The 26,052-nt window shown below is 54.2% G+C and overlaps 1 protein-coding gene and 1 long non-coding RNA gene across 6 annotated transcripts in view; one reads left to right on the forward strand and one right to left on the reverse strand.

Moving 5' to 3' along the window:
• The window catches only part of Ccnd3 (cyclin D3), a 46,994-nt gene that overhangs the window by 20,598 nt on the left and 344 nt on the right, over positions 1-26,052 (reverse strand). Inside the window, exon 1 of one of the 4 annotated variants that reach the window (XM_004846586.4) lies at positions 25,594-26,051. The exons of 2 other annotated variants lie outside the window; for them this stretch is intronic. The gene's annotated coding sequence lies outside the window, so the exon portion shown is untranslated. Of the gene's footprint in view, positions 1-25,593; position 26,052 lie in introns of those variants that run through there. One more of the 4 variants, XM_004846585.3, reaches the window with a different exon arrangement.
• Positions 192-19,624, forward strand: LOC110349603 (uncharacterized). 2 transcript variants are annotated; one of them, XR_002395673.2, is made up of 5 exons: positions 192-544; positions 4,037-4,275; positions 13,142-13,373; positions 13,998-14,134; positions 15,017-19,624. It is a non-coding gene; the product is annotated as an uncharacterized LOC110349603 (long non-coding RNA). The 2 variants fall into 2 exon arrangements; XR_015440247.1 differs by having other exon boundaries at positions 13,998-19,624.

Consider the following 26,052-nt stretch of genomic DNA (forward strand, 5'->3'; position numbering starts at 1 on the left):
ATATTATGTATTATGATTGAATATTAAAAGCAACATGGGGGCTGGGATGTAGCTCAGTGGCACCAAGCCTACCTGGCAAGTACAAGGTCCTCAGTTCGATTGCCGGTACTGAAAAAAAAAAAAAAGCAACCATGGGGTTGGGGTAAAGCTCAGTGCTGATGTGTACTTAGCATGTGTGAAGCCCTGGGCTCAGTTCCCAGCATCATGAATGAATGAATGAATGAATGTGTAAGTGCGAGACTGCGCGCGCGCGCGCGCACACACACACACACACACACACACACACACACACACAGAGGGTGGCCGCCACTCCAAAAGCCTGCGCTGGACTGGGTTTGGCTCCCCGCCCACCGGGTCCCAGCTGTGTGACCTTGACGCGTCCTTCTCTGCACTGGAAATGACAACAATCATAAAAGAGCCCCAGTGGCACAGCCCGACCTCCTGCCTGGTTTCTGTGTTGTGTTTATCAGTGCCGGGGTCAAACCCAGGCCCTGCACGGCAGCCGAGCCCTGCCACTGCGGGACAGAGACCCCTCCGGAGTCGGGTATGCCACTTTCTGGTGTGTGTGTGTGTGTGTCCCCCGCTTCTTGAGTCATTCGTGAGGCCCTTCCTCCCCCACTTTCCCAACTGTCCACAGGCTCTGTACTCACAGGGACTTAGGGGATACCAGGGAAGCAAAAGCTGCGTGTGGTGGTGCAGGCCTATAATTCCAGCTCGCGGGAGGCGGAGGCAGGAGAATCGCCACAAATTCGAGGCCAGTTTATGCTACATAGTGAACTTTATCTCAAGAATGGGGCGGGGGGGCGGGGGCTGGTTTCAGGGCTCACTTTAGTCTGGTGGGAAAACAGCAGCCAGCACTGCCCGATTAGCCCCGTGACACTGTGCGCTGCCCACAGCTTGAAGGGGAACTCGCTGCTGTGGGCAGAGGGCTCCTGACGGGGTCCCAAGTGGCCCTGTCCCACTCAACGGCAGCCCCGGTCACAGGCAGGCAGCCGGCTGAGAAGCACTGCACGCCTCGGTGCCCCCCTTACTTCTTCCTGGAGGTGAGCTCGACACCGGGTCCATTTAACCTTGAGAAGGGGCTGGCATTTCTCCTGGGCCTGTCAACGTCTCACAGTTCTTGGCCACCAGCACGATTGGGCTAATTCATAATATGGCCATCATAATCCCCCTGTCGATGATGCTTAACCATTTTATTATGATTTTACATTTCACTTTTCAGAGACAGGTTCTTGCCCAGGTTCTTGAACTTCTGGGCTCAAGTGATGCTCCTGCCTCAGCCTCCTAAGTAGCTGGTGTTACAGGCAAAGGCCATTTTAGAAAGTGCTTTTCCCTCTCAACTGATTTCATCTCCACGGGGACTCTGGCAGATGCCAGCTGCAGAAACTCAAGTGAAGCGAGTAGGATAAAACAGAATAAACACCACAGTGCATAGAAAACCCAATTTGACAGCAAATTTATCGGTGGGACCCAAGGGCTCCTGTTGGGGACACTGCCAGGCCAGACAAGGGTCCAGCCACTAAGCTCTTATTTTGTTTGTTTTGTTTTTTTGGAGACAGGGTCTCACTGTGTAGCTCAGGCTGGCCTCGAACTCGGGGTGACCTTCTTGCCTCAGCCTCCCAAATGCTGGGACTTCAGGTGTGCGCCACCATGCCCAGCGTTCCATTCTGTTTTAAATTCACTCTGCACATTTTCTTTTTCTTTTTTTATTTTGGTACCTGGATCAAACTTGGGACCTTGAGCTTGCGAAGCAGGGGGCGGAACCACTGAGCTAAATCCCCAGCCTGCTCTGCACATTTTCACCCCAGCAGTTCTGTTTTAATCATCTACTCCTCAAAGTTTGATTCTTCTTTCCAGCCCTGGGTGCAGATGAGATCAGACAATGAAAAAATTCCAGGTTCTGGGTTTTCAGCTTAAGGATGCTCAACCTGTATATATGAAAAGATGGAGGTTCTGAGAAATTGTAGTAATGAAACTATTTTGTGAGCAGGGCGTGGTGGCTCACACCGGTCAACACCACAGCTCTTGGGAGGCTGAGGCAGGAGGATCACAAGTTCCAGCCCGGCCTGGGCATTTTATTGACTTAGCAAGATGTTGTCTAGAAATAAAAAGGGCTGGGGATGTAGTTCAGTGTGAAAACCCTGGGCTCAGTCCCCAGTATGGCAGAAACACAAAACAGAAGAAACAACAAACTTGTTTGTGTCTGGGAGATCAGCCTTCAAGGTCTGCCGAGTGGGGTGGGAGGGGCGAGGTCCCTCGGGTGGCCCGGGTCACACCCTCCCGGCTCAGCCCAGGTGCCTCCCATCACATGTGCTGGACAATTTGCATGTTCACTGCCCAGGGGTCCAACCCCAGCACCCAGTCCTTCTAGGCTCCTGTGTGTTTGTTGATGACTCAATGAGGGCGAGAGGTCCAGCCTGAGGCCCAGAGAGAGGAGAGAGAGAGAGAGAGAGAGAGAGAGAGAGAGAGAGAGAGAGAGAGGGAGAGAGGGAGAGAGAGAGAGAGGATATCTCAGAGGTGCTGAACTCAGCCTGACTGAATTATTCACTTTCCCCACCCCGGTTCCCAGAAATGGACACTTCAGAGACCAATAAAATTTCCCCCAAAATTTTGAAGGCAAAAAACTGAGGTTGTTGCCAAGCGAGGTTACAAGGAAAAGAACTCAGAGTCTCATCTGCTATGCTTCATGAATAGAGACCACCTAAGTCCCAGCCCACGGGGAGGACTCAGCCAAGGCAGCGCTTGGGATGAAGGAATTTTGTTCTCTAAAAACCAGCACCTGGGTGTAGTGGTACACACCTGAGGTCCCACCACTCTGGAGGCTGAGGCAGGAGGATCTCCCTGAGTTCAAGGCCAGCCTGAGCTACGTAGGGAAATCTTGTCTCAAAAAAACAAAACAGAAAAAAACAAACCAAAAATGAGTTTTGATGACTTGAACAATCCCACAGATAGGTTTGACTAAAGATATAGATGAATATATTTAGCTGGCCAGGTGGTGCACATCTATGATCCCAGCACTTGGGAGGCTGCGGCAGGAGGATCGCTACAAGTTTGAGGCCAGCCTGGGCTACACAGAGGGATCCTGTCTCAAAACAAAACAAAACCAAGAAATACATTTGTATACGTGGATGTGTGTTGTGTAGATGTCAGTACTAGAGCATACGCGTGTTTTTAGGCATACACATTTACTGCATACTAAGTCATAAGGCAAAAGTCCAAACTTTTGTTTATTTTTTGAGACAGGAACTCGCTATGTAGCCCAGGCTGGCCTCAAACTCAGGGGGATCCTCCTGCCTCAGCCTTCTGAGTGCTGTGATTACAGGCATGTGCCACCACACCAGGCTCAAAACATTTTGTTTTTAAAGCCAGTGTTGGTTGGGGGTAGCTCAGTGATAGAACACATGCTTAGCATGCACAAAGCCCTGGATTCTATCCCAGCACACACATATACACACAAATACACACACATGCATATGCACGAAAATCAGTGTTGTAAAGACTATGTATAAGCAGCCAAAATGAAAGTTACAAATCATCAGCAAGTCCTACACACTTGGAAATTTTAAAACATTCTTTCAAATAATCTACAAGGAAATCTTAATGGAAAGTTTTTAAGAACTAGAACTATGATAATGAAAATACCACATATTGAAACTTATAAAATGGCTGGGAGCCAGGCATGGTGCTGCACACCAGTCATCCCAGCACTCTGGAGGCTGAGGGAGGAGGATCATCAAGTTTGAGGCCAGCCTGGGCTGCATAGTGAGTTCAAGTCCAGCCTGAGCTACCAAGTGAGAGCCTGTCTCAAAAACTATAGATAAAATAGAAGCCAGGCATGGTGGCACATGCCTGTAATCCCAGCACTTGGGAGGCTAAGGCAGGAGGATCGCCTTGAGTTTGAGGCCAGTCTGGGCTACATAGAGAGTTCAAAGTCAGCCTAAACTACAAAGTGAGACCGTGTCTCAAAAAACTATATATAAAATAAAAATAAACTTATGAGATGTCTAACCTAAGACCCCACTATTCCAACCCAAAGGTGTTGACGCTTATGTTACAAAGGACTTGGATGAGGGTGGTCACTGGCGCTGACAGCCCCCACCCGAACCGACCCAAATCCCAGTCAGGAAGAGGATCAACGAATGGCGCACACACATCCGCCCTCGAGAATGGGACTTGTGATACACTGCTCCCACCGAACACCACACATGAGGACAGAGAAGCTGGGCAGAGAGAAAACAAAACTTGCTGCATGGTTCCACTCAGCTGAGGTTCCACGTAAGTCCATTCTAACCGGGGTCAGAACAGGCATGAAGGAGCGACTGACCCAGAACAGCTGCCTGGGAGTTTCCAGCACAACACAAATCTCCTATGGACATAGGCACAGGTCATTCATTTTTTGTGTGGTGCTGGGGATTGAACACATGACCTTCACACCGAGGTACATCCCCAGCCTTTTTTAATTTTCATTTTATTTATTTATTTATTTATTTATTCACTGAGACAGGGTCTTGCTAAGCTGATAAGTTCCCCGGACTGAACTGGAACTTGGGATCCCCCTGCCTCAGCCTCCTGAGTCCTGGGATGGATGACAGGCATGTGCCACCAGAAGAACAAAAGGATAGGAGGCTGGTGCTTGACAGAGGGGGACAGATGGCCCCTGGTGGCCAGGACGGTGGCTGTATCTCAAAGTCCTGCAGGAGCCAGGACGAGGGCTTTTCAAATGCCTGGGAAGAGACTTCCTGGCCCAGAGGAGGGCAGATTTTATAGAGCGGCAGGAGGTGGGGCCCAGCACCATGGGGGCCTGGCCCCGCCACCACTGTGCCATTCCAGGGAGAGGCAGCGCTGGGCCTCTGCGAGGCTGGGCTGACAGGGCCCGGGGTGTCGCAGATCCCCAGGCAAAAGATGGCATTTGTGAAGCGCAAAATGATGAAAGGACTCGTGCGTGCTTCGGGGAGCCAGAGGGTGGCCAGATCCATCCAGGCCCTGTTTCAAAGCCTCTAGGTTTTTTTCCAAAATGTTGGCGATCGACTAACAAAAACACGCAATGTCTCTTTAAAATAAAAACAGGGAGAAACGGAGCCAGCAGCAAGAGAGGGCCACTCTCGGGGACCTGACAGGGACAGGAAGAAAGGGGCAGCTGGGACATGGAGGCCAGGGCAGCAGCTGGCAGTGCTGAGCCAGGGCTGGGGGAACAAAGGGGCTGAGCTGTTTCCCGCCATCATTTAAGCATTGTTCTGTAGTACTAGGATCGAACCCAGGGCCTTCCCACTGAGCTCCATCTCCAGCCCTTTTTATTTTTTATTTTGAGACAGAGTTTTGCTAAGTCACTAAATTGCCCAGGCTGGGCTTGAACTCACAGCGATTCTTCTGCCTCAGCCTCTCAAGTGCTGGGATTACAGGTGTGACCACTATGCCTGGCTCCATCTTTTTTTTTTTTTTTTAATTAAAAGTAAATATCTTCCTTTGAGACAACTCCAACTATTCAGAGGTGCATGCATATATGCGTGTTTCTGTATGTGCACGTGTGTGTGTGTGTGTGTGTGTGTGTGTGAGTGCATGCGGAGCTACAGAATGACCCAACCCTCACCCTCACTCCTGCTCCCAGCTGTTCACAGTTCTGGGAGACAGAGTTGTTAAAAAATACGAGATTGGGGCGGGAGATTTAGCTCAGTGATTCTGCTGCCTGCCTCACAATCGCAAGGTCCCGAGTTCAATCGCCGGTACCAAAAAAAAAAAACGAGATTGTTGGGCATGGTGGCACACATCTATAGTCCCAGAAGAGAGAAGAGAGGAAGGAGGAGAAGCAAGATGAGGAAGAGAGCTCTGCTTGGGAGGCAGAGACAGGGAGGTCTCTCTGCCTTCTCCTAGGCCCAGCTCCTCCACACCAGGGGCACCCCAGGCTGCAGAACGGGCTGTGCAGGGAGCTGGGTGGTGATGGTGCCATCTCCAGGACCCGTCCTCCCCGAGGGACCTGTTCTCCCACCAGGTTCCAAGCTGGGCCTTGTGTCACGGCCCTGGAGCTGCGTGGTGCTGCTCTAGTCTGGGTCCCTGTTCTACCAGGAGCAGTGGTGACCAGGGAACGAATCAGAAATGCAGGCAATGGGGTAATGGGCATCACCTTGGTCTAGAGTCGAAGGCTCGGGGTGGAGGACGAAGCAATCAGGGTCTCCCGGGGCCTCAAGGCTGCAGAAGCAGCTGAGCTTGGAAAAGTTCTGTCTGGGCTGAGGCTGAGTCCGATTTCCCCATCCATCTCCCACATATTCATTCTCTCTCTCTCTCTTTCTCCCCATACTGGGGATTGAATCAGGACCTTTGCATCGAGCCACATCTCCAGCCCTTTTTACTTTTATTTTGAGACAGGGTGCCACTAAGTTGCTAAGCTGCCCAGGCTGGGCTGGAACTTGGGATCTTCCTGCCTAAGCCTCCCAGAGCACTGGAATTACAGGTGTGGGCCACTGAGCACAGCACCACATGCTCATCCTTCTGGGAGGCAGTAGTCCACCCTGAACTCCTTCGGAATCCACCTGCTTTGTGCCACAGAGGCTGGAGGCAAAGTCACTAACCTAGGGAGCTGGGGACAGTCCCCCCTGTGCCACCCAGCAGAGGAAGGTGGCATGGAAACCCAGGCCCCTCATTTTCCCTTAACCTTGTCCCCTCCCTGGGGCAGGGGACAGAGCGGGGGGGAGCCACTGAATGATCAGAGGAAATGGGATGTGGCTTCCGCGGGCACAGAGGGAGGGAGGAGGCCACTGTCCTCATTTCACCCAGCTGTGAGGCACCTGTCCCCGCCAGGAAGCGGCCCTGCTGGCCCGCACCCCCCGGCTAACGGACAGGAAAACTCAGGAGCTCAGGTGGCTGCGGCAGGGCGGGGACAGCTGGCTCCTGGGGTGGAGCAACTGTCCTAGGCCACCCAGCTCTCCGACCAGGCAAAGGCAGCAGGCAGGGTTTGAAGGTCAGGGACTTGCCTGTCCCTGTCCCTGGCCCCTTCAGACATGGGGACATCACTGCCTGCAGCCTGAGATGCCCACAGCTTGAACCTTGCAACATTCCTCAGTGTTGACAGCTCCTCCTCCACCTCTTCTAAGGGACTTTATTTTTTTATTTTTTAAAAATAATTTTGCAAGGGCCAGGGATTTAGCTCAGTGGTTCCACTGCCTGGCCCACAAGTCCAAAGACCTGAGTTTAATCCCCGGTACAAAAAAAAAAAATTTGCAACCGGGCATAGTGGCTCATTTCTGTAATCCCAGCAATCAAGAGGCTGAGGCAAGAGGATTGCTACAAATTCAAGGCCAGCCTGGGCTACATAGTGAGACCCTGTATGTATGTATGTATATATATATATATATATTTGAGGTGCTGGGGATTGAATCCAGGACCTTTGCACTGAACTGTATCACCAGTTTTAATTTTTTTAATTTTTTATTTTGAGACAAGGTCTCACTAAGTTAATGGCCCAAGCTGGGTTCCAACTTGTGATTCTCCTATCTCAGCCTCCTGTGTGCTGAGATTTCAGGTGTGTGCCACCATGCCCAGCTCCACCAGAGATTTTGATTCCCGAGGTGTGGAGTGTGGCCCAGGACCATGTGTTTTTGACACCCTCCCCAGAACTGGTAGAAACCCTGGCCCCACAGTCCTACTCTGAGAAAGTCCGTGGGGTGGAAGGTTCCAGTATCCACTGCTCTGGTGGCCAGGGAGGAAGCAAGGAGCATAAGGGACAGGAAGCCTCCCATCACTGTCCTCCCCCAGAATGAGGACACTGAGGACAAATGCAGGAAGGACATCACCAAGCCCTCCACCTGGAAAGGCAGAAGGCAAGCGTGCATCAGGGTAAACTGAGGCAAGAGACCAAGGGCCACTCAGCCCACTGACAAAACTCAGGGCACTGAGGTTCCTTCTATAGAAACCGACAACTCAGAGTGGGAGGAGACAAGCCCGAAATGTGTCACAGGTCCGGCCGTGAGCAGTGAGTGCCAGGCTGGTGTATATGTGTGTGTGTGTGTGTGTGTGTGTGTGTGTCGCGGGGGGGGCGGGGGGGGGGAGACCAAATCCCGGCAGATCGGGGGACCCAGCGGCCTCAGTGTGGCTGGCACAGGGGGACCACACAGGAGGGGCATAGGGCCAGGCTGGAACGACAAGGCGGGGTACAAGGAGTTGAACTGTGTCCCCCAAAAGAGACCCGAGGCTTTCAGCCCTCTTGTATCTCAGCAGATGTCTTATCTGGAAACAGGGTCAGCGCAGGCACAGATAGGGACCATGAGGCCCTGCAGAGTGCCCCGCATCTGATAGGATGGGGAATGGGCGGGTGACCCCGGGGACAGGGCCTGGATGGAGCCATCCAGCCACAGCCCCGGGGCCACGGACTCCAGGCAGATAGCAGGGACAGGGAGGACAAGGCCCAGCATGCCAGCCAGCTCAGGGGTGTGGGCCCTGTGGCTGCCCCAGGCAATAAACTCAGGTGGGCGGTCCGAGGGACAAGTGACACGGTCACACCTCTGCCAGGAAGTTGTGCTCCAGGAGCAACCAAAGAGCTGGATTCGAATCGAGACCCTTGCCTCGTCTTTGCTGGTTTTCTTACAAAGATTTTCTCAAAAGTTCTTTGCCTCCTCAAAAAATGTCAAAAATTTTCCAGGTGGACAAGGTGGGGCACACCTGTAATCCCAGCACTTGGGAGGCCAGGGCAGCCTGGACTACTATGGAGTCCCTGACTCAAAACAAAAGAATAGGGCTGGGGATTTAGCTCAGTGGTTCCGACGCCTGCCTGGAAAGCACAAGGACCCGAGTTCGATCCCTGGTACCAAAAAACCCACAAAAAACCAAAAGAATAAATAAATAAGGCAAAAGGACACTAAGAAGATATTGTAGGTTAAAGGAGACCACCCCACCCGCCCCATCAACTGAACATGGAGTGTGCTGCTGGTCAGGGCTGGTTTTTTCTTATTGTTCTGTCCCTGTCAGAGGAATGACAAAACATTTGAATAAACCCTACTGATTAGACCTAGCACTGTATCTGTGTTAATGCCTTGGGAGTTTGGGTTTGTTTTAAAACAGAGTCTCACTGTGTAATTCAGACTGGCCTTGACTGATTCTCCTGCCTCAGCCTCCCAAGTTTGGGGATTACAGATGTGCATCACCAGGCCATTCAGCAATGTCTTGCTTGTTACTTGAACTCAGGGCCTTTGCACTGGGCTACATCCCAGCCCTTTTCCTTGTTTATCTTTTGAGAAAGAGTCGCGCCATTTCACAGTGTTGCCAAGGTAGGGCTCGATTTTGAAATCCTCCTGCTTCAGCCTCCCAGAGTGCTGGGATTATAGGCATGCATCACCACACTTGGCTAATGTCCTGGTTTTTAATCTCTCTATTGGGGTCAGATAAGAAAAGACCTGCTAGGTGTGGTGATCATGCCTCTAATCCCAGCACACAGGAGGCTGAGGCAGGAGGATCACTGTAAATTCCAGGCCAGGCTGGGCTACATACCAAGACCTTCCCTCAAAAAGTCAAAGGGAAGAGGAGCCTCATCCTGTCCTGTGGCCCCTGCTGAAGTTTCTTCGACTCCCCCTGCCCCGAGGCTTCGGGAGTGCATATCTGGACCCCAGGCTCGGTGAGGGGTGAAGGAATTCCCGGAATTTCTGGTTTCTGTATGCTGGGATTCTGCGTACAGGCTTGGTGGCTGTTGGCTGTAGAAATGTGGTTAATGTGGAATGGTGTACAGTACACGTTATTTGTAGAAAGTCCTTTTTCTCATGTGCAGTGTGAGAACAGGAAGGAGCCGCACCTATCATTTAATCTAGGCTCCCACCAGACTCGCTGTATCCTTCTTGACACCCGAGGCAGGTGACTCAGGTCTCAAGTGGCTCTACCCCCTCTCCCCACATGGGACTGAACCCAGGGAATACTGAGCTAGGCCCTCAGCCCTTTTTATATTTAGACAGAATCTCACTGAATTGTCCAGGCTCCTTGGACCCTCCTGCCTCAGCTGCCTAGGCAGCTAAAATCACAGCCAGACTTCCCTGAGGTCCTCCCTGAGATGGGAAAGTTGCCCCCTCTCTAGCCCATTCTCAACATTCCTCAGCCCTTCCCAAACTTAGGAGCTGCCTGCCTGGGGCCTGGATCACAGGTACCCGGCCTGACTTCACAGGGCCCCCCAGCCTGGATGGGTTTGGGATTCTCCTGAGCTTCCAGGCCTCACCGAGCCTCCAAGGACAAATGCAATCTCACAAGAGATGCTGACCTCGAGGTCACAGCCTGCAGTGAAGTCCTTGGAGGCCCCTTCATGACCGACTCCGAATGAGCTGGGACCCATCTTCAACCACAGCTGCCTCTCAGGAACCATCTTGACAGCAGGCGGCCCTGCCAGACACCCTGGGATGGGGCTGTTTGCGCCTAGTCCGTCTCCAGACGCTGCTAGAGTACAAGCTCCAGGTGCTGCTGAATCTGCCGCACTCAGACAGGCGCTGCAATTGCAGTGGTGAGGCCCCACGCCTGGCCCCCACCTGTCTCTCTTTTTTTCTTTGGTACAGGGCCTCACTAAGTAGTCCGGGCTGGCCTCGAACTCACTAAGTACCCCAGGCTGGCCTAGAGCTCGTGGCCATCCTGCTGCCTCAGCCTCCCAAGGGCTGGGATCACAGACGTGTGCCATCACACCTAGCTTAAAAGAATATTTTAATAGCATTGGAAAATGTGCATGCTCTTCACACTTCCACAAGCGTGTGCCACCATGCCGGGCTCATATTTTTCAAAGTTTCCACAAGAAAGAAATTATTTCTCTTGTACTAAGAAAACTCACAAGCGGGGCATGGTGGCGCACTCCTGTAGTACTGGTCCACTCAGGGGCTAAGACAGGAGGATGGAAAGTTCAAGCCCAGCCTGGGCAACTTACCGAGACCCTGTCCCAAAACAAAAAATAGAATTAAAAACGGGCTGGGATGCAGCTCAGTGTGAAGGCCCTGGGTTTAATTCCTACCATGAGGAACAGGAAGCGGACGGCATTTTCTGCATTCTCAGAAGGAAGCTGAGGCTCCCTAGGGGCTGGGCCCTGCTGGTGGCTCCTAGTGCCCTCTCTCCTCTCTACACTCAGGACGGTAAGGTCCGGCTCACCAGGCCGGAGCATTCGGCGACAAAGCGCCCCGCATGTGCCCAGCGCGGGGCAAGCTCGGCCTCTGCTGTGTCCTGGACGTCACAGCGCACGCGGGACCCGGCAGCTCCAGCCCGTGACCCCGGAGCGAGGCCGTCAGGACCGTTGGGCCAGGGCACAGCCCAGAGCAGGTGCCACTCAGGGGCCTGGAGGGCGCGGCGGCCTTGCAGGCTGGGTGGGCCGGGCCAGGCAGCACAGGGGCGAGGCTGTCCCCTCCTCGCTCTGCCCGCCCCGAGGGTGCCGCCCCCGTGCTCCCCAGCCCTGGTCCCCCCCCCCCCCGCTGTCCCTCCCGGCTCCCACTCCACGCCCCGGGATCCCTGTCCCAGCTGTCGCCTAATCAGGGTGTCGCAGCCTCTCTGGCAGGGAGTGGGTGCCCCTGGCACGGGGTCGGGGAGGCCCCTGATAAACAGCTGGAGCCCTGTTCACAGCCTCTGTCACCCCTGTAGGAAAGGCTGCTGCAGAGCCACCAGCATGGTCAGACACTGTCAGGCTGGCACCGGGTCTTACCCACCACCTCAGCAGCCATCTCAGGCGCCCGCTGACCTTCAAGGTCCAGCACAAACACTTCTGGGCTGCACCAGGCCTCCCGGGACTGCCCCAGTCCCCAGCCTGCTGCTGCACCAGCACAGGGCCCACCACCGCCATGCATTATGGGAAATGGGCACCCCTCTGGTGTTGGGGTGCTGAACTCCCAAGTGGCCCAGGACCTCACACCCGAAAGCAAGCATCGTGTCTCGGGGGCCAGAACAGAACTCAAGAAATAAAGCCAGGGATGGTGGCGCACATCTGTAATCCCAGCACTTGGGAGGCTGAGGCAGGAGGATCACCATGAGTTGGAGGCCCTCCTGGACTACATAGTGAGTTCAAGGCCAGCCTGGACTATATAGTGAGACCCTGCCTCAAACAAAACAAAAAAGAACTAGGCTATATCTGTAGAAATCATGCAGTGATAGAGTATCCTCTATGTGGATTACTACAGAAGCATTAAAAATTCTGTATATTGACATTGAAGAAAAGTTTATTATTGTGCAGGCAGAACGCAAACCTTAGAATTTTTTTCAAAATAATAATTGTTTTATATTTTTATGATACAGTGTTCACTTGAGAGGCCACTTTCATGTCCCTCGAGAGACCTGAGGGTAATACCGTTTTCCTTTAGTTCTGTGCACTGTGAAGTGTGAAAAGACGCCTCCTCCCACTTCTCTCTGATTCTCTCGTCAGCACCAGATACTACATGGTAAAGTCTCAAGCCATTCTGACTAATCCCTGTGACATTTTAGTCACGCTCTCAAACGTGCAAATTAGATATTCCTGGGCTTTTAGGCAAATCACGACACATTTTCACATTTGCCACAAACTGCAGTCTCTATCATGGGCGATACACCAGTGGTAAGGGCTCCTTTCGGAAAACAGCAGATAACTTAAGTAAATTTGCATAGCATAAAAAAATAAAAGAGAGAGATGTGACCTCGAGCATGAGAAATGATCCTAACTTAGGGAAAAATGAGCTGGGCATGGTGACGAACGCTTGTGATCCCAGAACTCAGGAGGCTGAGGCAGGAGGATCACTGTGAGTTCAAGGCCTGTATGGGCTACACACCAAGACCCTGTCTCAAAACCCTCTTCTTTCCCCAAAAAACTAAAGTAAGAAAGAAAGATGTAAGACTAAAAGGAAATTACAAAAAGGAGTCAGTGCTATCTTTTGGTGGTAAGAAGAGACAGTTGTGGTTTTTTTAACGTTTTCCCACTTTTCTTTACAGTCCAAATTTCTTGAACGAGTAAGTATTTGGGTTTTTTGTGCCAGAGATGGAACCCAGGACCTTGAGCCTGGTAGGCCAGCTCTCTACCACTGAGCTACACCCCTGAACCCTGGTTTGATGGTTCCTTAAAAACAACAGGCATGTGCTGCACACCCATGATCCCAGTACCCTGGGAGGCTGAGGCAGGAGAATTTCGAGTTCAAACCTAGCCCAGGTAATTTAAGGAGACCTTTGTCTGCCACCCCTCCAGGCCCTCCCTGCTCACCCCAAAGACTGCCTGGCGCCCCACTGCAGCCCCAGAAGGCTGAAGCACATGGGCCACACCCCCACACCTCAAACCCACTGTGTTTTTCCCTGGAGGCTGGGACCGGTGTTTTCTGAGACAGAGTCAAAGGACAGCACAAGAGGCCACAGATGCGGGCGGGGCCCACAGGGTCCATCGGAGCTCCCTGCCGTCACAGAGAGGACACAAGTGGGTTGTGGTAAGATGCCGGGCAAAGGGGTGTTCCCCCATCCTGGGAGACGGGTCAGGACACCAGCAGGAGCTGGGCTGGGCACTGCTCAGGCCCTGGGGCTTTGGAGTCTGGAGCCTTGGAAGTGCCTGGGAGTCCATGCTGTGGCCCCGGACTCTGACGGCTGGCAGCACAGGGAAACTGCAAGCCTTGTTCTCCCATTACCATCTTTTGGGGAGGAGGTGCTGGGAATTGAACCCAGGACCTCATGTATGCTAAGCACGCACTCTACCTTGGAGCTGCATCCCTGGTACCCTGCTATTAACTTTACTATTTTTTTTTTAAGGTTTGTTTTGTTTTGTTGATGGCACTGGGAATTGGACTAGGGCCTTCTCACTGAGTTACATCTCCAGCCCTTTTTAAAATTTTGAGACAGGGTCTCATTCAGTCGCTCAGCTATCCAGAGTGGGCTGGAACTTGTGATCTTCCTGCCTCAGCCTCCCAGAGTGCTGGGATCACAGGCGAGCACCACCACACCCGGCTGCCCCAGATCATCTTATTAGGAAGCAGTCCCAGGGATTCCAGTTCAGGCTGGCCTGAACACAAAGGTCTCAGCCCCGCTTCTCCTTCCCCCCTGTCTTCCCTGCCTGCCAGCACCCAGCACCTCAAGGGCGCTGTCCACACTGTGGTACGGGGGTGAAGAAATGAATGAACAAATGATTGGCTCTCGGGCTGCCAAGGAAAACCCTCAGCACACAGGAAAAGGGTGCATAGGAGGAGGAGCTGCAAGGGTAAGTGGAAAATAAAACAAGCAATTGTGTGTCACCACTTCCTCCGGGCCGGGCCATGTCTCTAACGGTGTGAGCAGCCTGGGGCGTCTGGCACCCACCTGTGCACACGCACACACAGCGAGCTATTTATTTACTTCCTCTGTGAGGGGTAAATAAAGACCAAGCCAAAACAGGCTCCCCCAAACCGCCGGGGTCTCCCCCAGGTGTTGATGCGGCTCAAGGCCTAGGGAGGTCACAGGTGGCTGCCTGCCATGGCGTGCCCTCCCCTTCATGCATGTGCAACTCACAGGAGGCTCTGGTGCAGGAGGGGGCAGGGGGAGCGCTTCCTCCCCTCCCCTCCCCTCCCCTCCCCTCCCCAGGGGCTGAGACAGCAGCACCCATCCCTCCCCTGCCTCTCCCCCATCCCACCTGGGGGGGGGGGCTTGCAAATGGGGCCAAGGGCAGTGGTGGTCATGCTGGGGCCCCTGCTGGGCTGGGCACACACTCTTGGGGTTGCTGATTGGTGGCAGGGTAGGACCAGGGCATTGGGCATATCTAGGCAGCAGCTGGGTGGATAGGTGGCCCTCAGTACCAGATCAGCCCCAGATCAATATGGTGGTTGTGAGGCTGGGTGTGGTGGAGCACACCTGTGATTCTGGTGCTCAGGAGGCTGAGGCAGGAGGATTGCTGTGAGTTTCAGCCCAGCCTGGAATACATAATGAGACCCTGTCTGAAACTCACAAAAGAAATGCAGCCTCCTCCAGGCCCCTCCCTCCCTGCGCTCCTCTCCTACCTTGCTCCCCCTTGGAGTTGTGGTTTTACTTCTCTCACGCCACCAGACAGAGTCAGATTTTCCTCAAGGTGAGGGGTTTTTTTTGTTTTGTTTTTGTTTTTTGGTACCAGGGATCAAACTCGGGTCCTTGCGTTTGCAAGGCAGGCAGCGGAGCCAGGCGTCAGATTGGAGCTAAATCCTGGGCCCCAAGGTGAGGCTTTTGACCTTGCACAGGCCTAGTGCAGGTGCCCTGTCACCCTCTTAGCACTGGCTGTCCCTTCAGGTCTACTCCCCACAGCCCCAGGGCACAGGCTGCCTCTTTGTCCCAGGAGGAGGGTAGCAGGGACATGGGAGTCCGAACTCTCTAAGGCACTGGCAATCTTACACACAGGAATCTTCAGCAGCACAGCAGCCCTGTGCTTGGGGCTCACTTTAAATAGGAAAAGCCCCAGGCGGGATGGTGCATAGTAGGTGCTCACTAAACCACAGCTGCCATTACTGCAGAGGGAAGCCTGGGATCTGAGGGTGCAGCTGGAGAAGAGACCTCGGCCTCCCCAGTAGGAGGGAGACTGTGGACATCAGAGGAAGGGAAGGGCAGAGGGAGGTGGCGTGGTGACAGCTGTGGCATCTATCAGCCACCTGCAGCCCATGCCATCCCTTTGCCCACATTCTGCCTGTGTTGCCCCCTGCATCATGGTGACTATGGCTGCTTGTGGTCAGCCACTGTCCCGGCCTCCTCCTGCTTCCTGCCTGAGATGGTAGAAAGGGAGCAGGAAGCAGCTGCCCCGCCCAGAGTCTCCTCCTGCCGAGGGCCGGCGCTGCCCGGGTGGTGGCCAGTGCTCAGGGTGGGGATCCATCGAGCTTTTGCAGCACCTGTGTCCTGTCCACACAGCAGGGACAGGGGCCTGCTGAGGCCGTGGAGGAGGAGGGACATCCCGCCCAGCAGTGTCTGCACACAGCGAGTGTCCGGTGCACACTTCTCACCATCAGGGCGGAAGGCCGGGCTGTGTCCAGGGTCCCAGGCCCAGTCATCACCTCCAACCAGCAGCGATGTCCGGGTGTGGGGCCCCGGTGTGATCGCATGCAGTGTCTCTCCAGGCTACTGGCGGGGTGTACACTGGGCTGTCCAGCCATCGGTCAGGACTGGGGACATCAGAGTGCTGGGGGGCGGGGTCGAAGGAGCCACTGAAGTGCCCTGCCGAGGGGAGAGACTCTGCCTCCCTGCTTGGGGATGGGGGTGCTCGGGATGGTCCCTGGTTGCCAAGGTTACTGCTGGCCGGGCAGAGGGCCCTGGCCCAGGGCACCCAGCAGGTGGCCCAGCAGGGACATGGAAAGGGAAAGCACCCACTCCGTCTGGCTCAGACCCAAACACAGAAACCAAGCGAGGGCGCTGGTGAGTGCTGGGGGTGTCTGGAGCCCTGACCAGAACCCCCAGGAGACGGGAGTCTGGCAGGGGGACCTTAGACGCCATGTTTCGAGTCGGGGCCACCCACAGTGAGCTGGCCCGGCCCAGCACCATGCCAAGCCTGGCACCCAGCCCAGCACCATGCCAAGCCTGGCCCCTGGCCCATCCTGCCTCAGCTTCCCAGGTGGCCCCAAAGCCTGTCTCTTCCCGGAAGGCCTGGACAGTTTGAGGGTGGCCCCTCTGCAGCCACCTGTCCTGAGTCCTCACTCGGCCCAGACAGCTGGGAGCCTGGAGCTCGGGAGCTGGCCAAGGGCGATGGCCGGTGGCTGCCTGGATGCTGGGTGTGCTGTGCAGGGGCCTGCGGAGGGGCCTGGCCCGGCCGGGACCAGGAGGGGAATGTGGCTCATCCCAAGCACAGCTGCTTCTGTGGTTCTCTCCAGCAGCTGCTGCTTGCTCCTTATCTTGGGTCTCAATCCAGGCTCCACCCCTTTGCTGTTGCTGAGCTGGGGAGGCAGACAGGGCCTGCTTCCTGCTCACAGGGCCTTAGTCTCTCCCACTGCAGCTCAGAGGGACTTGGAAAAGACTCAGCCGGGTGTGGTGGCACATGCCTGTCACCCCAGCACTCAGGAGGCTGAGGCAGGAGGATCGCTGGGAGATCAAGGCCAGCCTGGGCTAGGTAGTGAGACCCTGTCTCAAACAAACAAACAAAAGGTCTGCTACTTGAGACCAACTCTGTACCCCTCTGTGGGTGACTGGGCTTTGAAAGTGAGTCACTGCCCCGGGTGTGACTCCCCTGCCCACTGCAGTGACACCCTAGCTGTGGACCCCAGAGTGGCATGCATAGGGCTGCGGTGACCATGCAGGACCCTGGGCCTCTGGCCTGGGCCCTCCTGGACCTCGCCTGGCCAGCTTTGGGCCTGGCACCTGCTGTCCCCACCACGATGCCACCAAAATGGCAGGGCTTCTGTTTTCCATATTATTACAGAACTGGAACACTTCTAAGAAGGGGGGAACCTCCCTTACCTCTACTACCCGCTAAAATAACCATTGCTAACAATTTGGGAGATTTCCTTGCCGTCTCCAGTATGCATGTGAGGCGTGTGAAGCAGACAGCTGTCAACAGGTTGGAGGTGCAATTTCGCCTCCTGCTCTTTCCCTTAACATCACCATAGCAGTTATTCCACGTCACCACATATTTTTGCAGCTGAGATTTTTAAAGAGATGGGGGTCTGGCTATATGGCCCAGCCAGCCTCAGACTCCTAGGCTTAAGCAATCCTCCTGCTTCAGCCTCCTGAACAGCTGGGAATACGGGCAGGGGTGTGCTACCATGCCCAGCCCAACCTTTTTTTTTCAGTACTGCCAGTTGAACCCAGGACCTTCGAACTAAACTACATCTCCAACCCTTTTTTATTTTTTATTTTGAGAAATGATCTTGCTAAGTTATTAGGTTGCCCAGGCTGAGTTCAAATTTGCAATCTTCACAAAGCTTTTGTACATGGTGGTGGGGGGGAGGTATCATGTACAGGTGCAAATTCCCTCTGATGAGTGTTATCATTATGTACATCTAAAATGTACCAAATGTTTGGCTATTTAAAAATATTTAAAATTTTTTAAAAGTAGAAAGAAAAAAATTTAAAATTTTTTTTAAATTAATGATTTAAAAATTTGCAATCCTCCTTCTTCAGCCTCCCAGTGCTGGGATTACTGGCATGCACCACCGTGCCCAGGTTCCCTTGCCTTTATATTGGCCAGTCCATTTCTGTTGCTAACAAAACCCTGATTCCTCCCCAATTTAGTAGTTTCCCAATTATAAATCAGGACTTTTCCTAGCTCATAAAATCACAAAGCTAATTCTGATCAATGTGTTTTAAAAATGAAACAACTCAGGGCCCGGGATTTAGCTCAGTGCTTTCGCCACCTGCTGCGCAAGCTCAAGGACCTAAGTTCAATCCCCGGTACCAAAAAAGAAAGAAACAACTCAAGAGAAGGAAAAAAGAAATAACAAAAGTACTACTTTGATATTTGGCAAGGGTGAGTGTTGTTTAGCTAAACCCTTCGGTTTATCTATGTCCAGGTATGTGTGTCTGTATGCCTGTGGATAAAAAGGGTTAAAATGAAAACATTTCTAGTTTTCTTTTTTTGTTTCTTTTTTTTTTTGGTACCGGCGATAGAACTCGGGACCTTGTGCTTGTGAGGCAGACGGCGGCACCACTGAGCTAAATCCCTGGCAAAACATTTCTAGTTTTAAAAAACACTGCCCTAATTGGACTTGAGTTAACTGAGACTGAACAACGAAGCCACATGTCCTAGACGTTCTTTTATTTCTCCCCAAATCTTTAGTACCTAGAGAAATACACTTCCTCGTCAAGAAAATAGTACAATTCAAGGTTCATTCATGGTTACCCCCATTTACACCTTGACCTCTTTTTCGGCACCCGAGATCGAACCCAGGGCCTTTGCACTAAGCTACATCGGCAGCCCTTTTATTATTATTATTTTTTATTGAGACAGTGTCTCCCTAAATGGCTAAGTTGCCTAGGCTGGGCTGGAACTTGAGATCCTCCTGCCTCAGCCTCTCGGAGCTGTGTCTCATGAATGCTCTTCCCAGGATTTTGGGAGAGTGGACAGCCCAGGGGGTATGCAACAGTATGCTGACATCCCCTGCCTCAGGAATCCTCACTCCTCCCTCCAGGTGGCTAAGTCCTGGCGCCATCATCTTCAAAGCAGTTTGCCAGGTGTCCCCTCCTTTCCATTCCCCCTGTGTCACCTTCCTTTCAGTCCTCTACTGATTCCGTCAGCTACTTCTGCCCCAGACCTCAACCTGCCAAAGTGCTGGTCAGGACACTTCCTCCCTCAAAAGCCTTCCATGGCTCCCTTCTACCTCCAACATCAAGTCCAAAGCCCTGATTCAGCTTCCTCACCACTTGCCCCAATGTCCGCGCCACCACATCGGTGTCCACTCGGCCCCTCCCCTGCCACATGCGAGGCCCAGGTCTTTGCATCCACCAACCACACCCTCCTGAAGCCATAGTAGGCTTCACAGGCAGGTGCGGAAATGGAAGCCCAGGCCAGGATTCTCATTCGCTTTATCTGTATCTGTTAAGACATAGTTATCATTTTATTTGTTGCTTTTTTTTTTTTGGTACCAGTGATCGAACTCGGGTCCTTGTGCTTGCGAGGCAGGTATCGGAACCACTGAGCTAAATCCCCGACCCACAGTTATCATTTTATAAAAATATAACCCTTATGTTACTTACCATGCACTGAGTTTCTTGTTATCTTAAAGGAATTAATAAATATTTTGGAAATATCTCATGCTCAAAATTCCTTTTTTTTTTTGGTACTGGGGATTGAACTGAGGACCTTGCGCTCGATGGCCAGGCAGCAAAACCACTGAGCTAAATTCCCTGCCCCTTAAAATTCTTTTCAGGGGCTGGGGATTTAGCTCAGTTGTTCTGGCGCCTGCCTTGCAAGCACAAGGTCCTGAGTTCCATCCCCGGTACCCCCTCCCCCCCAAAAAAATTCTTTTCAGTACTGGAGATTGAACCCTGGGAGGTCCGAGCTACATTCCAGCGCTTTTGTTATTTTTATTTTGAGCTCCCCAGGCCCCTGGGCCACTCCTCAGGGCTCTGCCCATGCAAAACACCTCGACGGGCCCAATGTTTGACAAAGGGCTCCTAGGGAAGGTTAAGGGCTGCCCTTGAACTTGCCATCCTCCTGCCTCAGCCTCTGAATAGATAGGATCATGAGTTCGCCACATTCCTGGCTTCATATTCGATTATTTTTTTTAGAAATTCAAAATCCATATCTATAGTGTATACAAAAAAAGAAAAGTCTTTAAGAGTCTCAATAATTTTGAAGGGTGAAAAGTGTCTTTAAGACTGGAAAGTTTGGTAATGCCCGGTCAAAACACGAGTCGGGGGGGCCGGGGATTTAGCTCTGGTTCCGGTGCCTGCCTCACAAGCGCAAGGTCCCAAGTTCAATCCCCGGTACCAAAGAAAAAAAAGAAAAAGAAAAAGAAAAAGACGAGTCAGTTCCAGCGGGGACTGGATCTGAAGGTACCTGGTTCTCTCTGTGCTTCCCTTTTCCGTATTTTCCCTCTCTTCCCTGTTTGTTGCTGGGAAAGTTTTAAGTAACTTCTTATTTAAAAAGTAAAACATAGGGCCAGGGATTTAGCTCAGCGGTTCAGGCGCCTGCCTTGCAAGAGCAAGGTCCCAAGTTTGATCCCCAGTACAAAAAAAAATGTAAAAGGTGGTCTAGTAATAATCACTGTTATAGAAATAACAGTGACTACCTCCAACTTGCAGTCCTCCTGCCTCAGTCCTCCTGCCTCAGCCTCCCAGAGCTCTGGGATTGGAGGCGTGTGCTACCACGCCTGAGAAATGAACTAACAAATACACATATTTATTAGAAATGTATTTACAAATGGCATACAGCCCAGAGAGGCATTTGCTCTGACACCGACATGGCTGCCGCCCAGTGTTCAGGAAGAGATGCAGAGAAGGGGAGGAAACTTCAACCTCTTCCAGGCAGAAGCCGACCAGCTCAGAGGGAAGACGGAGGCGGCCTGGGCAGCAGGTGCAGCTGGCAGGAAGGAAAAGGATGGAAGTGACAGGCCCGGGAGAAGCTGCCACATCCTCCCCCGGGCCAAGACTCCCTGTGAAGGGACTCGGGACAGGCGCTGCCCAGGACCATGGGCTGGAGCCTGCTGCTGGGAGGGGACAGATGCTGCCTGGGCCCAGCCACAATTGATGTCCAGCACAGGGACCCATCAAAGAGAGCTCAGCAAAGAGCCTGCAGATGTCCCGTCCCAGGTGCCCTGTGCTCTGCCACCCTCTGCCCCTCAGCTGCACCCACATGGAATTGGGGAGCCCAGGGAGGGAGAGAGAGGGGACCCAGTGGGGCCAGACCTGGGAGGTCCCAGACACCCTGATGACCTCAGTGTTCTGTCCCACTGTGTGACCCTGGGCCAGAGACGAGGCCGATGGTTATTCTAGAAGAGGCTGACGAGAGGCCATAGGTGGGTTTGGAAAAAAACCAGGGCTCTTGGGTTTGGGGCACCAGGGATTGAACCCAGGGCCTTTGCACTGAGCACTGAGCTGCATCCCACCCTTCTTATTTTTTGAGACTGGGTCCTGCTAAGTCACTAAGTTGCCCAGGCTGGGCTCCAACTTTCGATCCTCCTGCCTCAGCTGTGGTCAGCTCGGCTCCCAGCCTCTTCGCGTTTGGGCAGTGAGCAGAGCTGGGGGTCCCGAGGAGGACCCCGCAGGTCTCTTCCCCTGTCCCCTGCCCTGGGCCTCTCCCCATAGGAAGGAATGTCGCTGGGGTGAGAGGACTGGTCAGAGTGCTGAGGCCACGGTGTCCCCAGTGGCATCCTGCCCCTTGAAGGGGTACGAAGGGCCACTCCTGTGGTTCCCCCAAGGATCGCTGACCAGTCCTCTGCCCCCGGACACGCGGTCCTGCTATCTCAAGGGCAAAGGAGGTTGGTCAGTGGCACATGCCCGCAATACTGTCATCTGGAAGGTTGAGGCAGGAAGATCCTGAGTTCGAGGCCAGCCTGGGCCACGTAGCAGAGGCCCCGTCTCAAAAAGCCAACCCCCCCAAAAAAGTCAAGGGCAAAGGAAGGTCAGGAAGGGGGAAGAGAAAGGGCAGATGTGTGTGTCCCTGCCCTGGGACAGGAGCCTATCCCAGAGGCCAAGGCCGCAGAGCACATTCTACGGAGCCTCTGCCGGGTCCAAAGCGGCTCTCCGGGCACGGCCGCGGAAACAGCTTGGGACCGGCGAGGGCAGAGGTCCCAGGAAACCAGCAGCCGCCGGAGGACCGGCGGGCGATCCGCACCCACCCCGCGAAGGGCGACGCGCTGGGCAACAGCGCCACCTGGTGGGCAACCGCGGCGAGGGCGCAGATCAAGCGCGGGGTCACTGCAGGGTTCATAGGGATTCGGTCCGCTCCCTGGCGAAGCCCACTCTGAGCAGACGTCGCAGACCGCACTGCCTCCTTCAGACGTGGAACAGGCAATTATTTAACAGAGTTTGTATCTGATCGATTGACTGACTGATGTAGCGGAGTTTGAACGCAGGACTGCATCTCCAGCCCTTTACCGTTTTTAAATTTTGAGACAGTCTCCGTAAGTCGCTAGGTTGCCAAGTTGCCCTGGCTGGGCTCCAACTTTCGATATTCCTGCCTCAGCCTCCCGGAATGCTGGGATTACAGAAATGCATGGTCACCATGCTGGGCTGTTCTTCATTTTAGAATCCTGATCCCACCGGTTCCTCCCACCTCCTTCCTCAAACTTTCACCTAAGGCATCTTTTCTTCCCTCAGTTTCACTTCCTTTTTAACAATGTATTTATTTCCAGCGCCGGGGATTTAGCTCGGTGGCGCCTGCCTGCCTCGAAAGCAAGTGCAAGGTCTTGAGTTCGCTCCCTGGTACCAAAAAAAAAGAAATATTCATTTCCAGAAGCCAGGCGTGGTGGTGCACACCTGTAATCCCAGCACTCGAGTGGCTGGGGCAGGAAGACTGCCACAAGTTCAAGGCCTAAATAGTGAGTTCAAGGCCTACATAGCAAGAGGCTTAAAAGCAAACCAAACAAAAACTATAGATTTTGGTCTCCATTATTGGGTTAATTTTGAAGTTCAGGAGATTAGACCTTGAAATCAGACAGCCCCGTGTCCAAATGTGGACCCTGTCACTTCCTGGCTTTGTGGCCTTGGGCAGGATCCTCAGCCTCCCTGAATCTGTAAGTTGGGGATGGAGGTATTTACCACCTGGAGTTCTGGTGAGCACCACGTCAAATAACTGGAGCCAAAGCGCCAGGATAGCTCCTGTGACATCATGCCGCTCCTAAGTGGCCACCGGGGCCACATTCCTCTCAGGGAGCGCTTGGGAAACAAGGGGAAGGGGCGAGGAGAGAAGCAGCTGGCAGGCTCGAGCCTTCCCCAGCCAGCCGCCTGGGCGAGGGGCAGGGGACAGCAGGCAGCTCTTTGAAACTCGAGGGTTTAAAATTTAAATGGCTTCCCAGGCAAGACAACAGACGTGCTCAGCAGAGAAAGGGAACTTGGCGGGGCCCCAGAACTTTCCCCACCCCAGCCCTCCGGAGACTTCCTCTTGTGGTTTCTCAAAAGTACAACCTGTTCTTCGCACGCTTGCGAGAGGCGGCAGGGGAGGGGACACAGGGGACAGGGTCACCGAGGTGCAGGGAGGAGGGGTGAGAGCGGCCTGATTTGCTCTGAAAGTCACATCCTGCCTCCCTGTTGTCTGCCCCGCCTCCCTCGGCCCCTGAGTCCAGCAGAGACACCCCTCCCCCTCACACCCCTCTCACAAGGTGGCTTCACCCCTCCCACCAGGCACAGGTCCTGGGAGGTGGGGGCCACAGGTTCCAGAAAGGAGGTAGAGAAATACCCGGAGCCTGGCTCCACCAGTAGCACTGCCCAGGCGGACTGGATGTTTGGAAGCCAGAATGTGGAGCTGTCAGTTTCCCACATTCCCCGATTCTCACAGAGCAGTTCTCTCTTAGCCTGGAGTAGTGGCACAAGCCTGTAATCCCAGCACTTGGGAAGCTGAGGGAGGAGGATCACAGCAAGTCTGAGGACAGCCTGGGCTACACAGTGAGTTCAAGACCAGTCAAATTACAAAGTGAGACCCTGTCTCAAAAAACCAAAAAACAAAAAGAAATTCTTTCTTACACACCCAACCTTTGGCTATTTATGTTTCCCCTTCCTCTGACCAAGTGAGCCTTACACAGGGGACACACACACACACACACACACACACACACACACACACACACACACACACAGAGCCAGCCCTGTGCTGTTCCCACAGCCCCAGTCCAGGCCTGCTGGGGCTCTGTGACCAGTGCGAGCCCTGAGCTGGCTAACAGACATTGGCTCATACCCGAATACCACCCAGGACACAGAACTACAGGACAGGGACACTGACCCTGAGGTCCCCCAGCCTGGGGCTCAGGGCCACACTGCACACGGCCCACCCAGGAGGCAGGTGGCTGGGTGGGCAGGAGCAGGGTCTCCCGAGTCACATGACTGGGGTTCTGATCCCAGCTCTGGCACTGACTTCCTGCACCACCACCACCCCCGCCTCCTGAAAACTGCTCATCCCTGTGCTCATTTCCCACAAGATGGAGATGGCTCCGTGACACTTCCCAGGACCGAGGAGGATCCCATGAGATGTGACAGCGAAGCCACCCACAGGGCACCTGACCGAATGTGCCTTGCAATTGTCAGCTAGCATTCTGTGCCCTGCAGGGATGGGAACAGAAGGGGAAGACAGTCAGGACCACAGAGCCCGCTGGACCGATCAGAAGCCTTGGGCTGTCCACTGAGATGTCCCTGACCCTTACATATGCAGGCGGTGCAAGGCCGCAGCGAATGGTGTCAAATTCAGAAAACACTGTGCAAGTGATGAATCACATCTCTGGGAAACACGCGGGAGAGGAGAGGTCGAAGGAAGCCATTTGAGAGCCACTTCACCCACCTCAGGTCCCAAAGGGAACGGGGGTGGTGGGTGGCCAGCCCCCATTTGAGGAAGGGGACCCGAGCCTGGGATGTGGATGATGGCCAGGATGGCATAGACTGACATTGACCCCGGGGGACCCACTCTCTCCTGTTGGTTCCCACCTCCTTTTCTCGCCTGGATGGCAAGCAGGACTGCTTTGGGGTCACCATGTGTCCCAGTGCTTGACACCACAACCGGGGTTCAGCCCAGGTCTGGGGGATAAGTACCCCAAAGACCAGCTTCCAGACCCCTGCCTGGTGACCTGCTGTCCTTTCCTGTTAAACCCCTCCCAAATCCCAGCCAGAGCCCTGGCCCCTCATCGCTGCTGTGTGTGACCTGGACAGACCAGCGGGGACCCTCAGCGTCCTGCACAGCCCTTGGTGCTCCCTCGGTACAGACAAATCATCCGAACCCTTAGCGACAGCAGCCAGCATCCTCCACGGTGAGACACAGCCAGTGAGGTGTCACCTGTGTGCCTCTGGGGGACACCACAGAGGGTCCCTCCTTGGCCCTGACCCAAGGTCACAAGTGAACCCAGGGGCTCAAGTCTGCCTGCCACGCACATATTCAGGGCCCTGCTCTCGGGGACTTCTCTGTCCTCGAAGACAGGACCGCTCACTTGGAGAGACAGGGAACTGCGCTCTGGGGACCACCCGGGCTGTGATGAAGGCGCCCGACTCCTTCACCCCCTTCTTCGGCTCCCAGCTCCGCGTCCCCAGCCTGGGCCTTGAGCGTCACCCCGAGGGGCAGGGTGTCACCCACCTCGGGCTGCCCCAGCCCCAGCCTACCTGATCCCGGAGCCTGGGGCGGGCACAGCCGCCGTCCCCGCAGTCCAGCCCGTCTTTGGGGAGGGGACAGCACCTCCTGGGGAGCGGACAGCGTCCCCTCCGGTCCCGGCGAGCGCCCGAAACAAACCAGCGGCCGCCTCCGCGGGCAGACGTGTTTACACAGCCGCGCCGCCCAGCGACTTTGAAGCTGGGGAGGAAGTGGGGAGCGGGGGTGGAGGGGGGCGCTGTCCTCAGGGCGTAAACAACCACGCGGATTCCAACCCGCAGCGCCGCAGGCAGGGCGGGCCGCGTGGGCTCAGTGCCCTGTGCCCAAAAGGGAAATTGAGGCAGGTAGGGCGAGGTGAGGTGTCCAGAGTCCCACAGCTGGAGAGGGCCTGCGTTTAAACCCGCGTCTGCGCCCCCCAGGGGCCCTTGAGTCCCAGGCAGGGGGTGCGTGGGGAGCCCAAGAGGACAAGAGGG

The sequence above is a fragment of the Heterocephalus glaber genome, unplaced genomic scaffold (genome assembly GCF_053883595.1).
Source record: "Heterocephalus glaber isolate CG9 unplaced genomic scaffold, H.glaber_assembly_v1.0 deba00001497, whole genome shotgun sequence".
Taxonomy (NCBI): Eukaryota; Metazoa; Chordata; class Mammalia; order Rodentia; family Bathyergidae; genus Heterocephalus; species Heterocephalus glaber.